The sequence below is a fragment of the Girardinichthys multiradiatus genome, chromosome 23 (assembly GCF_021462225.1).
Source record: "Girardinichthys multiradiatus isolate DD_20200921_A chromosome 23, DD_fGirMul_XY1, whole genome shotgun sequence".
Classification (NCBI taxonomy): Eukaryota; Metazoa; Chordata; class Actinopteri; order Cyprinodontiformes; family Goodeidae; genus Girardinichthys; species Girardinichthys multiradiatus.
This window is the reverse complement of record NC_061815.1, coordinates 6014186-6021649: the sequence shown is the minus strand read 5'-3', so window position 1 is coordinate 6021649 and position 7464 is coordinate 6014186.

Below are 7464 nucleotides of genomic sequence, written 5' to 3'. Positions count from 1 at the left end.
AAACCTGACTGCCTATAGGAGCCCCCACACCCATCCTGAACAAAATCCTTGCCTGGCTAACCGTCTGAATGGCTTCTACTGCAGACATGACAGGAAGCCATTCACACCTCAAACCATCTCCTCCACATCCCATTCAGGAACAAATTCTTCCCATAAAGCAACCAACCCCCTACCTTCAGATCCTCTGCCTGCACTAAAGATCTCTGAGGAAGATGTAAAAAGGCTCTTTCAGCGCATGAAAACAAAGAAAGCAGGAGGACCTGATAATGTCTCCCCATCATGCCTGAAAGCCTACGCAGATCAACTCGCCCGATCTTTACCCGGATCTTCAACAAGTCACTGGAGACGTGTGAGGTCCCCTCCTGCTTCAAATGATCCACCATCATCCCAGTGCCCAAGAAACCCACCATCCTAGGATTAAATGACTACAGGCCTGTAGCCCTGACGTCAGTGCTCATGAAATCCTTTGAGCGACTGGTGTTGAAGCACCTGAAAGACATCAAAGACCCCCTGCTCGACCCCCTGCAGTTTGCTTACAGAGCAAACAGGTTGGCAGGTGATGCTGTTAACATTTAGGGGTTGGACAATGAAACTGAAACACCTGGTATTAGACCACAATAATGTATTAGTATGATGTAGGGCCTCCTTTTGCGGCCAGTACAGCGTCAATTCGTCTTGGGAATGACATATACAAGTCCTGCACAATGGTCAGAGGGATTTTAAGCCATTCTTCTTCCAGGATAGTGAACAGGTCACTACGTGATACTGGTGGAGGAAAACGTTTCCTGACTCGCTCCTCCAAAACACCCCAAAGTGGCTCAATAATATTTAGATCTGGTGACTGTGCAGGCCATGGGAGATGTTCAACTTCACTTTCATGTTCATCAAACCAATCTTTCATCAGTCTTACTGTGTGTATTGGTGCATTGTCATCCTGATACACGACACCGCCTTCAGGATGCAATGTTTGAACCATTGGATGCACATGGTCCTGAAGAATGGTTCAGTAGTCCTTGGTAGTGACGCACCCATCTAGCACAAGTATTGGGCCAAGGGAATGCCATGATATGGCAGCCCAAACCATCACTGATCCACCCCTATGCTTCACTCTGGGCATGCAACAGTCTGGGTGGTACGCTTCTTTGGGGCCTCTCCACACCGTAACTCTACCGGATGTGGGGAAAACAGTAAAGGTGGACTCATCAGAGAACAATACATGTTTCACATTGACCACATCCCAAGATTTGTGCTCCTTGCGCCATTGAAACCGACGTTTGGCATTGGCATGATTGACCAAAGGTTTGGCTATAGCAGTCCGGTCGTGTATATTGACCCTGTGGAGCTCCCGACGGACAGTTCTGGTGGAAACAGGAGAGTTGAGGTGCACATTTAATTCTGCCGTGATTTGGGCAGCTGCGGTTTTATGTTTTTTGGATACAATCCGGGTTAGCACCCGAACATCCCTTTCACACAGCTTCCTCTTGCGTCCACAGTTAATCTTGTTGGATGTGGTTCGTCCTTCTTGGTGGTATGCTGACATTACCCTGGATACCGTGGCTCTTGATACATCACAAAGACTTGCTGTCTTAGTCACAGATGCGCCAGCAAGACGTGCACCAACAACTTGTCCTCTTTTGAACTCTGGTATGTCACGCATAATGTTGTGTGCATTTCAATATTTTGAGCAAAACTGTGCTCTTACGCTGTTAATTGAACCTTCACACTCTGCTCTTATTGGTGCAATGTGCAATCAATGAAGACTGGCTACCAGGCTGGTCCAATTTAGCCATGAAACCTCCCACACTATAATAACAGGTGTTTCAGTTTCATTGTCCAACCCCTGTAGGTCTACATTTCATCCTGCAATACCTCGACCGTCCAGGGACGTATGCCAGGATCCTGTTTGTAGACTTCAGCTCGACCTTCAACACCATCATACCAGACATCCTCCACCAGAAGCTCACCCAACTCAACGTCCCAGCCTCCACTTGTCAGTGGATCAACAGCTTCCTGATGGACCGACAGCTGCAGGTGAGAGTGGGGAGCATCTTCTCCCGCACCAGATTAATAAGTACTGGTGCTCCCCAAGGGTGTGTTATATCCCCACTCCCCTTCTCCCTGTACACAAACAACTGCACCTCAGTGGACTTGTCCGTTAACCTTCTGAAGTTTGCAGATGAAACCACTGTCCTTGGTCTGATCCAGGACGGTGATGAGTCTGCATACAGACAGGAGATGGATCGGCTGGTACAATGGTGTTGTCAGAATTACCTTGAACTCAACCCACTCAAGACTGTGGAAATGGTGGTGGACATTCGGAGACCACCCCATACACCCCCCTCACCATCCTCAACAACACTGTGTCAGCTGTGGACCACTTCCGGTTCCTAGGAACCACCATCTCTGTGGACCTGAGATGGTCCTCACACATAGACACTGTTCAGAAGAAGGCCCAGCAGAGACTGTACTTCCTGAGGCAACTCAAGAAGTACAACCTGTTGGAATAATTGAATAAAGATTTGTCTTATAGTTTCTCCTATTTTTTAACTTAACTATTTGATTATATAATCTTTCATGATGTGTGTGAGTAAAGAATGTGATGAGTTGTCTGCAGGCAAAGATCATAAATGGAGCTGAGCTTGCTAGGAGGAAGCAGTCCAGTTGAGGAGGTCATAAAAGATGATGGCTGATTGCAGAAGACGCACTGATCCTAAGATGGAGACTGTGGAAATGTGTTGTTAAAAGATAAAGGAGTTTCTGACCTGTTTACGATGCAGCTGTTGTTTCCCATCCTTTAGAGAACAATGTTTTTGTAAATAGGGACCCCCAAAGATAATAAAAAGAGAGGTGCGGGCAGATGCTGTTCAGAGCGGTGCGAGATTTGTAACTGAACACATCTTGACCGTTTCTTCTCGCTGCGAGTAAAATAACTAATTATTTGTCTTTCTCTTCTTTTTGTGTTGTTATAAGTATTGTAGGTTGTTTAAACCTGACACAACCTTCCACAGGAGCTGCTGGTCATCTTCTACACTGCCATCATTCAATCTGTCCTGTCTTCATCTATCTCAGAGTGGTTTGGCTCAGCCACCAGACAGGACAGGTCCAGACTGCAACGAATAATCAGGTCTGCAGAGAGAATAATCAGGGCTGACCTTCCCTCCATCCAGGACTTATAGAGGTCAAGGGTCAGGAAAAGAGCTGCTAAAATCTCTGCAGACCCCACACAACCTGCACATAAGCTGTTTAGAGCTTTACCCTCAGGCTGTCGCTACAGGGCACTGCTTACTAAAACCAGCTGCAACAGAGACAGTTTCTTCCCCCAGGCTGTTCCTCTGATGAACATTTAATAGAGTACTAAACCACTGCATACTGAAGTCGCAAATGCACCTTTGTATATGTGTATATTTGTATATATGTATATTTAATGACATAAAGATATATGCATATTATATCCTATAACGCATAAAAAAACAAAAAACAACTCAGAGAGCAAAGTGTACCGAAGTCAAATTCCTTGTTTGTATGTACGAACGTGGCAATAAAGCTGATTCTGATTCTGCATCACAAGCAACAAGGTAGTCTGATCTGAATCAGACCATTTGATATCACAGCCAATAATATGTTGCCTCTCTTCCTCCAGCTGCCTCTGGAGGAAGAGAGGAGCAATTAGGAGGTGTGGTAAAACTAAACAGAACTGACCCCTAGCTCACATGGAGTTTGGCAGCTCTTTGCCAACACTGTTTACAGTGGGGGTGGGGAGCTGATGACCTCGACTGGGTTACAATATCGGGCGATGGAGGGAGTACTTCGAGGATCTCCTCAATCCTGGCGTCACACATTCCCTGGTGGAAGCAGAGGCTGGGGACTTGGGGTTGGACTCTTCCATCACCCAGGCTGAAGTCTGGAAGACCAGGGTGGTGGTCCCCCTTCATAAGAAGTGTGACCAAAGGGTATGTTCCAACTATAGGGGGATCACACTGGCCATCCGGGAGGAGCTCGGAGTAGAGCCGCTGCTCACATTGAGAGGAGCCAATTGAGGTTGCAAGGGCATCTATAGTGGATGCCCACTGGACGCCTCCCTCGGAAGGTGTTCCAGGCATGTCCCACTGGGAGGAGGCACAAGGGACAGCCCCAGACACTGGAGGGAATATAGCCACTTTTCCACTGGCTTGTTTTAGGAAGCACAGCTCAGCACCACTCGGTTTTGCTCTACTCGATACCGTAACTGTTGTGTTTTCACTGACCCTCCAACCATGAGTGTAGTGTGCTGTGCTGCTATTAAAGTTACTGTGTTACATTGTCACATTAAAGTAATCAGCATGAAATGATAAGAAAATAATAGGAAATAAAAACATTTAAAAAAAAACTAAATACCAATAACGTTTGTATATGCAACAATTTCTTTATGTTTTTTATGTCTAAAATGATCCACTGGGATAATTATCTGGACTACGTTTTTGGACATACAAGGAATTTGTTTTGGCGTAGTCGGTGAAATACAATACAAATTAAACAGTATAAACATATCTACAATATAATATAAATATATGTGCACAGTTTTAAGTGAGTGAGAGTAAATGTAGAGCAGTATAGGATGTGAGAGCAGTACAACAGTGCAGGTGATCAGTGTGCAAGTATGGCAGTGGAAGTAAAGCAGGAGTCCAAGCTGAGCGTCAATGTAACGCATAGAGTTGCAAGTTACAAGTGTCCTGTCAGCAAAAAAAGGGGGGGGGGTGGGGGAAAGGGACAGTGTCAGGGTGGTTTCCGGGCTTTGTTAACAAGGCTGGTGGCAGATGGGAAAAAACTGTTCCTGTGGCGTGAGGTTTTGGTCCGGATGGACCGCAGCCTCCTGCCAAAGGGGAGAGTTTCAAAGAGTTTGTGACCGGGGTGGGAGGGATCAGCCAGAATCTTCCCTGCCCGCTTCAGGGTCCTGGAGGTGTACAGTTCCTGGAGCGACAGTAGACTGCAGCCATTCACCTTCTCAGCAGACCGAATGACACGCTGCAGCCTGCCCTTATCCTTGGCTGTAGCAGCGGCGTACCAGATGGTGATGGAGGAGGTGAGGATGGACTCAATGATGGCTGTGTAGAAGTGCACTATCATAGTCTATGGCAGGTTGAATTTCTTCAGCTGCTGCAGGAAGAACATCCTCTGCTGGGCTTTCTTGATGAGGGAGTTGATGTTTGGCTCCCACTTGAGGTCCCGGGAGATGATGGTTCCCAGTAAGCAAAAAGATTCCACAGTGTCAATTGTGGAGTCACAGAGGGTGATGGGGGCAGGTGGGGCTGGGTTCTGCCTGAAGTCCACAACCATCTCCACTGTCTTTAGAGCGTTGAGCTCAAGGTTGTTCTGGCTGCACCAGTCCAACAGATGGTCCACATCCCATCTGTACGCAGACTCGTCACCATCAGAGATGAGCCCGATCAGAGTGGTGTCATCCACAAACTTCAGAAGCTTGACAGACTGGTGACTGGAGGTGCAGCTCATGGTGTACAGGGAGAAGTGCAGACGAGAGAGAACACAGCCTTGGGGGAACCGGTGCTGATGGTCAGGGAGTCAGAGACGTGCTGCCCCAGCCTCACACGCTGCTTCCTGTCAGACAGGAAGTCAGTGATCCACCTGCAGCTAGAGTCGGGCACACTCAGCTGGGAGAGCTTCTCCTGGAGCAGAGCTGGGACGATGGTGTTGAAGGCAGAGCTGAAATCCACAAACAAGGATCCTGGCATAGGTTCCTGTGGAGTCCAGGTGCCTGAGAATGGAGTGAAGGGCTAGGTTGACTGCATAATCTACAGACCTGTTGGCTCTGTAGGCAAACTGCAGGGGGTCCAGGAGGGGGTCGGTGATGTCTTTTAGGTGTGAGAGCACAAGGCGCTCAAAGGACTTCATCACCACAGAGTTCAGGCTGACGGGTCTGAAGTCATTAAGCCCTGTGGTCCTTGGCTTCTTGGGAACATGGACGATGGTGGAGGACTTGAAGCAGGCTGGCACATGACATGTCTCCAGTGAGGTCTTAAAAATGTCTGAAGACTGGAGACAGCTGATCAGCGCAGTGCTTCAGGCTGGCTGGTGAGACAGAATCCGGTCCAGCTTCTTTCCGGGGGTTCTGTCTCCTGAAGAGTTTGTTGACGTCACTCTGCTGGATGGAAAGAGCCGTCCCCGGCGTGCGTAGGTTGCTGTTGGGGGGGAACTTCAGGGTGGGGGTTGGAGGTGCCAAGGCCCCTCTTGAGGTTGGGGAGGTGGGGGTGGTGGATGGTGGCTGCAGCTGTTGGGGGGTGTCGTGGGGGATGGTTGCAGGACTGTCCCTTTGTCTTTCAAAGCGGCAGTAGAACTCGTTCAGGTCGTTGGCGAGGCGTCGGTCGTTGATGGAGTGGGGGGCTTTCGGCTTGTTGTTGGTGATCTGCCTGAGCCCTTTTCAGACAGATGCAGAGTCATTGGCTGAGAACTGGTTTTGGAACTTCTCAGAGTACAGTCGTTTGGCCTCTTTTACTGCCTTGCCAAACTTGTACTTCACCTCTCTGTATATGTCTTTGTCCCCACTCCTGAAGGCCTCTTCCTTATCCAGTCTTAACCTTCTGAGTTTGGCTGTGAACTAGGGTTTGTCGTTGTTGTAACTCACCCTGGTGCATGGTGGTACACAGCTGTCCTCACAGAAGCTGATGTAGGAAGTCACAGCCTCTGTGTACTCCTCCAGACTGTTGGTAGTAGTCCTGAACACATCCTAGTCTGTACAGCCTAAACACAACTGGAGATTCTCCACAGCCTCACTCCTCCACTTCCTTGACGTCCTCACAACAGGTTTGCAGAGCTTTAGTTTCTGCCTGTATGCAGGAATCAGGTGGACCATGATGTGGTCGGATTGGCCCAGTGCAGCACATGGGACGGCGTGATAAGCGTCTCTGATGGTGGTGTAACAGTGATCCAGAATGTTGTCCTCTCTGGTCGGACATTTTATAAACTGTCTATATTTGGGGAGTTTGTGGGTGAGATTACCTTTGTTAAAGTCACCAGCGACGATAGCTAAGGAGTCCGGGTTGGTCTGCTCCACACTCAGTATCTGGTCAGTGACCTGCGACCTGCACGATAGCTTGCGGCGGGATGTACACACCGACCAGGATGAACGAAGCAAACTCACGGGGGGAATAGAAAGGCTTACAGTTTATGATGAAGGCTTTCAGATCTGGAGAACAATGCTGCTGAATCACTGTCACGTTGTTGCACCAACCACTGTTGAGGTAGAAAAAGATTCCTCCACTTTTTGCTTTGCCGGAGAGTTCCATGTCTCTGTCCGCTTTGTAGAGCTGGAATCCTGCCAGCTGCAGCGCAGAGTCCGGTATTAATCCACACAGCCACGTCTCCGTGAAGCACAAAACTGCTGATGAATAAAAGTCCCTGTTTTTCCCCAACAGCAGTTGTAGTTCCTCAATTTTGTTGGAAAGTGAGCGCACGTCAGAGAGAAATATTCCA